Here is a 7632-nt window from a genome sequence, read left to right as displayed (position 1 = left end):
ACAACCATTGTCGATACCCGAATGGAAGTGGGATAAGCTAGGAATGGATTTTATCACGGGATTACCCAGGACACGTTCAGGCTATGACTCAATATGGGTTGTAGTCGATCATTTGACGAAGGTAGCTCATTTCATCCCAGTGAAGACCACTTACACCAGTGCTAAGTTGGCAAAGATATACATGACCAGGATCGTATGTCTACATGGAGTTCCGAGGACCATTATCTCAGATAGAGGAACCTAGTTCCTCAAAGTTCTGGAATCAGTTGCACAAAACTTTGGGTACCAGGCTAGAGTTCAGTACTGCCTTTCATCCACAGACAGATGGACAGACCGAGAGAGTCAATCAGATTCTGGAGGACATGTTGAGAGCTTGTGTGCTAGATTATGGATCTAGTTGGGACGAGAATTTGCCATATGCATAGTTCTCTTACAACAACAGTTATCAATCCAGTTTGAAGATGGCCCCTTTCAAAGCTTTGTACGGAAGGAGGTGCAGGACACCGTTGTTGTGGGATGAAGTTGGAGACCGTCAGTTGTTTGGACCAGATTTGATCAAGGAGTCTGAAAAGAAGGTTAAGCTAATTCACGATAGGCTCAAGGTAGCCCAGTCCAGGCAGAAGAGCTATGCAGATTCTAAATGCAAGGAGATAGTTTACAAAGTCGGAGACAGAGTTTATCTTCGTGTATCCCCACTTCGAGGAGTTAAGCGTTTTGGAGTTAAGGGAAAGTTAGCGCCATGTTTTGTGGGACCATACAAAGTTGTGGAGCGTATGAGAGAAGTTGCTTACAAGTTGGAATTGCCCGAAGGATTGTCAGGAGTTCATGATGTGTTCCATGTTTCCCAGTTGAAGAAGTGCCACGCAGAGATGGCTGATATACCGGTGAGAGATACGATACCACTAGAAGCGATTCCGTTGGATAGTGATTTGAACTATGAGGAGAAACCAATCAAGATTCTCGAATTTGCCAGCCGAGTCACCCGCAACAAGGTTATCAAGTTTTGCAAAGTTCATGGAGCCACCATACCGAAGATGAAGCCACCTGGGAACGAGAGGAAGATCTACTGAAGGACCACCCTCACCTATTTTCTAGCCAACCCGAATCTCGAGGGCGAGATTCATCTTAAGGGGGGTAGGTTTGTAACATCCCAAATTTTCAATTTGGATTGTTATACATTAGATCATCATTGCATATCATATTTTACTGCATTTTGGTTTGATCCTAGAAATTCTATGCAACTCAAGGACCCACACAGAGAGTTGGGGATTTCGTTATTTTCTTATTTGAGCTTTTCTAAAATTTAGAAAAGGGATCATTTGATTTTAATTATTTTATCTTCAAATATTTCTTTTATAAAAATAAGTGAGGGGGAATAAAATGACTGTCCCAAAATATAGAAATATTGAGGATTTAATATTAAAATCAAATAAGATTTTATTTCGGATTTTTATCGCTATTTTATTTGAATTAAGAAAAATACGTGTTTTTCAAAATTGCATTTTAAGCATAAATAAATGTTCACCTTGTCCAGCTTATTTTTAGAGGACGGGGAAAATTTATTTCGGGATTTTTTGAGTCCGTTTAGTATTTATTTTATTTGTTTTTCTGCGCAAAATTATATAAAAAAACGAACCGACCTACCTGGCCGTGTCCGCCCCGGACTCCTGGCCCGGCCGGCCTTATAAGCCCGGAGGCCCGAGCCGCCAGCCCCCCCGAAACCCTAGCCTCGCCCGCGATCCACCGCCGCCGCCCCGTTCCGCCGCCCGGCCGCCAGAGCCGCCACCCACCGCCTCCGCCGATGAGGTAGCCGCCGGAGTTCGTCGCTGTCGCCGGCGGTTTTCTTTAGAAAACCGCCCGTTTTTTATAAAACCGCGGTTGTGTTTTTTTAATAGATCAGTTTAGTTTTTTTCGGTTTATTTATTTTGCGTACGTTCATCCGTACGTTCGTTTTAACAAACGGTTTTCGTTGTTTAGCTGCAGACAGCGAACGTTAGTTCGTTAGCCTGTTCGTCCATTTTTCTTTTTCTTGGATTTTCCGCGATTATTTCTGATCGCGATTTTTGATCCGATTTTCGTTCTAGTATAACTTTTTTCTCGTTTATCGGAATAAGGCGATTCAAGCGCCTGGAGTTTCGTCTCGAAACCCTCTTTCCATTTAACCGACTCAAACAAGTTTTTGCTACTGTAAAATTTGACTTATGTCCAGATTAGTAAACGAAGCTTGTTTCTTTCATTGTTTGACTTACGTTGCTTCGTTCGATTTGATTCTTTTTGCAAACCGGAGTTCTTAAGTTGAACTTTCTGGTTAGATCTCTTATTTGAATTTTACCTGTGCATTAGATGAGTGCTTATTGTATGGTTCTTTGTTTGCGATAGAGTACCCGAAGTGCGCCGCTTGCTACTACGAGTCTCTAGATTTCACGGATCATCAGCAAGGCAAGTAACACTTTGATCATACCTCTTTACTACCCAGTTTTATTGCATTAGATCAATCCTCAAACAATTGCATGGTTAGGATCTGGTTTAACATGTGGGTTTTGGGAAGTAGATGAGGTAGTACCTATTGTCCTGTTTATTATCAAACCTTTAGGAGTTACTTCTACATTTGCTTATATTGCTATGCTATGCTAGTAGACGTGGATTGGGTGAGTGTATCCATGACAGATGTGAGTATTATTAATTAATGGTTTACTAAAGGTGGCAAATTAAATTCACATCTGGGTGGATTGAGGCACCTGGGGAACCCAGTGTTGCCTGTATTTTTGGAAATCCCGGGGTACCGTGTGATTCTCCTATGGACCGCCACCCAGGCTCAAAGGGATCATGAGATTATTCATGCTAGAAACTTCCATGTGCAGCCGCAAGCTACTATGGGCTCTAGCATAGTTGAGTATGGTGTGTGACCTCTTTCAGTGGTAGACTAGCAGATGTAGGGGATGTAGGTTGGTACTGTCTACCCAGAGTAAAGAGTTAATGCTTCTGAAAGCCTATGTCTTGGTCATCCGTTTCTCAAACACCATGTAGTGCGAGAAATCAAACGGAGGAGATCGAGTCTTGCGGGGAAAAGTGCGCAAACCTCTACAGAGTGTATAAACTAATCATGGTTAGCCCTGTCCCCGGTTATGGACGTTTTGAGTATCTAGTATCTGGATTATCATGTGAATCTCATCATGTTACCTAATTAAATTTTGTTGGGTTAATGTTGATGCTTAATTGGGATTGAGTTGGAGGAACCTTCTCAATGTTTTACAACCACCATAATAGTTAAATAAAATATATTCCTTTGCTGTAGGAAAAAAATTGGGTTTACAGAAAACTGTAACCATTGAGCTTTCCACCAGCCATATATGCATGTAGTATAGCATTTTTCTGTTCATTACTCTCTATGTGTTACATTGCCAGCATATTCCACGTGCTGACCCATTTTCGGGCTGCGGCTTTCATGTTGTAGACTTTTTCAGATGATGAGTAAGGTGCCTTAGGTCATGATCTATACTCAGTGATGCCGTTGGAGTTGATGGACTCGCTTATCTTCCAAGCCTTCCGCTGTTATCGATATTAGATGGCCTTAAGCCATATTTATTGTAATAAGTTCTCTTTTGAGACATTCGATGTAATAAGTGTGTGATTGCTACTCTGTTATAAATCCGTCAAGTACTGTGCGTGTCAGCATTACCGATCCAGGGATGACACTGATGCACGAGATCAGACTGTTTGAGGTCTGGTCGCTACAGATTTGAATTTGAGATACCGATGGCAGACGTAGTTTGGCCACATTGCATCTGTGCATGGACACACTATTCTAATTTGAGATGATGGGTGGCTTTCGTATCACATGTCTCTACTCCTATAAAAAAGCCAGTTGGTGGTGATGGTGTGCCTGCCTTCACATCATCTGCACCGTTCAATACGTAACGTATGGCTGAGATGAAGAGAAGTTGCCCCGTACCACTTGCACTTTTACAAAAATGCCCTGCATTTAGAAAGAATTCTGGATCAGGGATATGCGAATCTCCCAAATTACTCGCCGTTGGCTCGTACCATCTCTTTCCCAGCGACAGCCGGAGTTGATTTGGGCGCCCAAACCCCCCCCCCCCCCGCGGCGCCATGTAGCTGTAGTTCTTCCAGCTTCTCTCCTTCCAGATCTGGGCGTGCAAGTCATGTGAGATGGAGAGGATAGTTGCGGCGGCTACGATGTTGCAGGTCAGCATGCATGTTCGATGTAGTAAGTATTTTGTTTTCTCTTTGTGGCTATCGAGTTGATTTGCTTTCGTGCAGGCCCTGGTTCTCAACCTCCAACATGAGTCTCTTTCTTCCGTGCTGCCCATGGAGGTCACCAGTAGCAGGAATGCCATGAGTCGGCACAGGCATTGCAGACGCAGAGGATTTTTACTGGGGGCGAGCTACTCGTTCCTGGCAGCGCCGGTGTCAACTACCTCAAGCCACTTCTTGTTCACGTAACTGCATCCGTCCGTAAGTTTGTTGTTTTTCCTACCAGATCAAAGAATGGAGTACAGATGTGTCTCAGAGCCATTCATGGTTGAAATTATGGTCTCTCCTAAGCATGTGATTTGTGAAATGTTTAGGAACGAATTGTTTATGGATGTGCAAAGTACCTTGTTAGCTACGGTTTTAGATTTTACTAGGTGGAATTGCCCGCTCCGCGGCGCGCGGATATTAGGGCATGGATAAAATGCTCCATGAGTACATTATAGCATTCATAAAAAAACTGCAATATGGTCAACGTTGATGTCGTACATTTGTACAACTTAGTTTATTTGATTGAAGAGTAGTTAGGATGCTCATAGAACATATATAAACATTGATGTTGTACAACTTAATTTATTTGTCGGTCATCGAATGTCCCTTTCATATTATCATCACTGTGAATTTGCATGACGAACAAAGTATAATTCAAGTCTCAAATGAGGCTCATCATAAGAAATGTCCCTATTGTGGAAGCTCCATCTAACAACCCCAAGCTTCCTCCTGAACTCAAAGTGGGCTTGCTCCCACACATTACAGACCAAACCGAAGTAGCTGAACCTAGAACACATGTAAGCCATAAATTCCTCCTGGTCCAGGCTCTCAATATAGAAGACAATCTAAACCAAAGTTGCTAATTGTAGCAACACGCACATAGAATCAGATAGCCATGGTCAACAAATGATATACTCCCTCCGTCCCAAAATAACCGACTTAACTTTACACTAACTTTGTATTAAAGTTAGTACAAACTTGAGTCACTTATTTTGGGATAGAGGGAGTACTTAACACGCTTGGTGCTTGTCTGCTTGAGCTATCAGCAACATTGCAGAGCTATGAAGTAAATACATGTAGACGAAGACTTTCATTACTGGACTAAGGAATTATGCTGAGAACCTTTACATATGAGAATATTAGACTGAATCTTCCTTGTGAAAATATTAATGCACTCGACCATCTAGAATATCAGACATATGAAACTTAAAATCCAGAATATGAAGTTATGACAAAAATATGTCAGGATCAGAAGTTCTAGAAATGATAAATCTAACCAATGATATAAAGTTATGACACGATATAAGTTGACACCGATGAGCATTAGCTTTGGTTTGGGCAGAAACAATAGTTTCTTTTTTTTGCTGCAGCTGTACTATTCTTCTCTAATGTTAATTACATGGTTACTTGTTCACCTCTGCTTCATCTACTCCCTCAAGCCTCAAGGCATATGCTAACTTGTTTGCCTCTGCATCTTGTGCGCCCTTCTATACTGCAACCAACTTATTTGACTTACACCTTGTGACTTCTCGGTTATATCCAAAACAGGGTGGCACGGTGATGGAGACGGCGTCGGTGCAGAGCCTACAGCTACTCCGGGATCAGCTTGATGCTTGGCACCGCCGCGCTCATTGGCTGCAGCTGGGGCATGGCGACAACCGTTGGAATGAAGGCCAGATCGGAGGTGCCCGTCACTGCTGCCACCGGGAGGGGATCAGGAGACGCCTGTGGACGATGCTATGGTGAACATAATCTGAAATAATCACTATTACAAAAAACATATACATCCATAATTACATATACATGCCAGTGTAGTTGTGTGATATCACATTGGAAGTGCTAATTGATGAAAACTGTAGCATTAGGAATATCCGTAGCGTAGCACGGACATCTTACTAGTCTATATCTATACCCCTATATATATTATATTTTATATTTTTATATAGTGTGCGAATAACTTTAACTTTGAAGGATGGTCGTTGGATGAAGCCAACCCGATGGTGCAGAGATGGCAAATTCGAGCACTACTGGCCATTGGATATCATCTACATTCCACCAGATTTTTCCACATGTACAATCTAGAAGACTCCATGGTTGAATTTAAGCATAATGCACAAACCTCAAAACACAAGCACTTCTTCTTTGTTATAGTATCTTCCGTATCATAATTGCCCAAATGTTTTTCTACATGATTTGCCATTATTTGTTTTTTACTTTATGCTTTACAACGCACAATTCCATGAATCTAAGAATAGATTAGCTTTCTTATAAAATCTAGATGATTTTGAATGAGATTAACTATAAGAATCAAACAAACATCTACATCATGCATATATGACTCAAAGCTTACATGCCATAATGTGGTATTTATTCATAATTTGGTTGCCAAATCTCATGCGTGCAATGCACGTGTACCTTACTAGTCTAAATGATGTTCGTGTGTGTGTTGTGCATGTTAAACACATTGTACGTAGTATCATACATGGTTTAGATTTCGAACATCTAGCTAGAGTACATGTACTATGATTTGAATTCAACATAAAATGGATACATATATTTGAATTTGAGATCGTATGTACATGTAGTTCCTATTTATATTGGAATTAACTACTCCTATATTCTTGTCATGTGTTGTGAAGATAATATTTAGATGGTTTTATAACTAACCCGAGAAAACCCCCATTCAAACAGGTAAAATGTACTCAAATTTAGTCCATATGCTAGACAACACGAATTGTTTTTTATTGTTGAGGGAAGTGCAAATAGATTTGGTACTGTACACGTTATGTTTGTTGTCCTGATTTTTTTAGATTTTTTGTTGTTGTATTCGAATGCATTTCTAGTAATATAGTAAAATGGGACATGGCTCTCTCTAGTGATGAGGTGTGAATTGTCTTTTTTGTTGTTGTACACGTTAAGCTTGTTTTCCTGAAATATCAAGCCGCACCTTGTTATGCCTAAATTTCAAGCTAGCATCTATGTCTATCATGCTGCAGAACTCCCGCCTCTTCAACCCGCGCCTTGTTACCCAGAAATATTTAAGATATATCTTTGTCTTGTTGTGCTCTGAAAACTCCCTCCATCTCAACCCGCGCATTGCTATCCCAAAATTGCAACGCGCGCGAAAACTCCCACCTCCTGCGAAATCCCGACACGTGAAATGCCCGTGATACCCCTGAACCAAAAGAACTGCCTAGCTCAAATCGATGGGGGTACTTTTGTAACTTACCCCACATTTCGAACAAGCGCGTCCCTAAGCCATGGTCCCCCCGCCCATCCCATCCGCCCATCCATTCGTACACCGAGGCCGTGAAAACCCGCGAAGGCCCATGAAAGAACATGCGGTGCCCCCATGTTTGGTTTTGGCAA

The sequence above is a fragment of the Triticum dicoccoides genome, chromosome 3B (genome assembly GCF_002162155.2).
Source record: "Triticum dicoccoides isolate Atlit2015 ecotype Zavitan chromosome 3B, WEW_v2.0, whole genome shotgun sequence".
Lineage (NCBI taxonomy): Eukaryota > Viridiplantae > Streptophyta > Magnoliopsida > Poales > Poaceae > Triticum > Triticum dicoccoides.
This window is presented reverse-complemented; position numbering follows the sequence as displayed.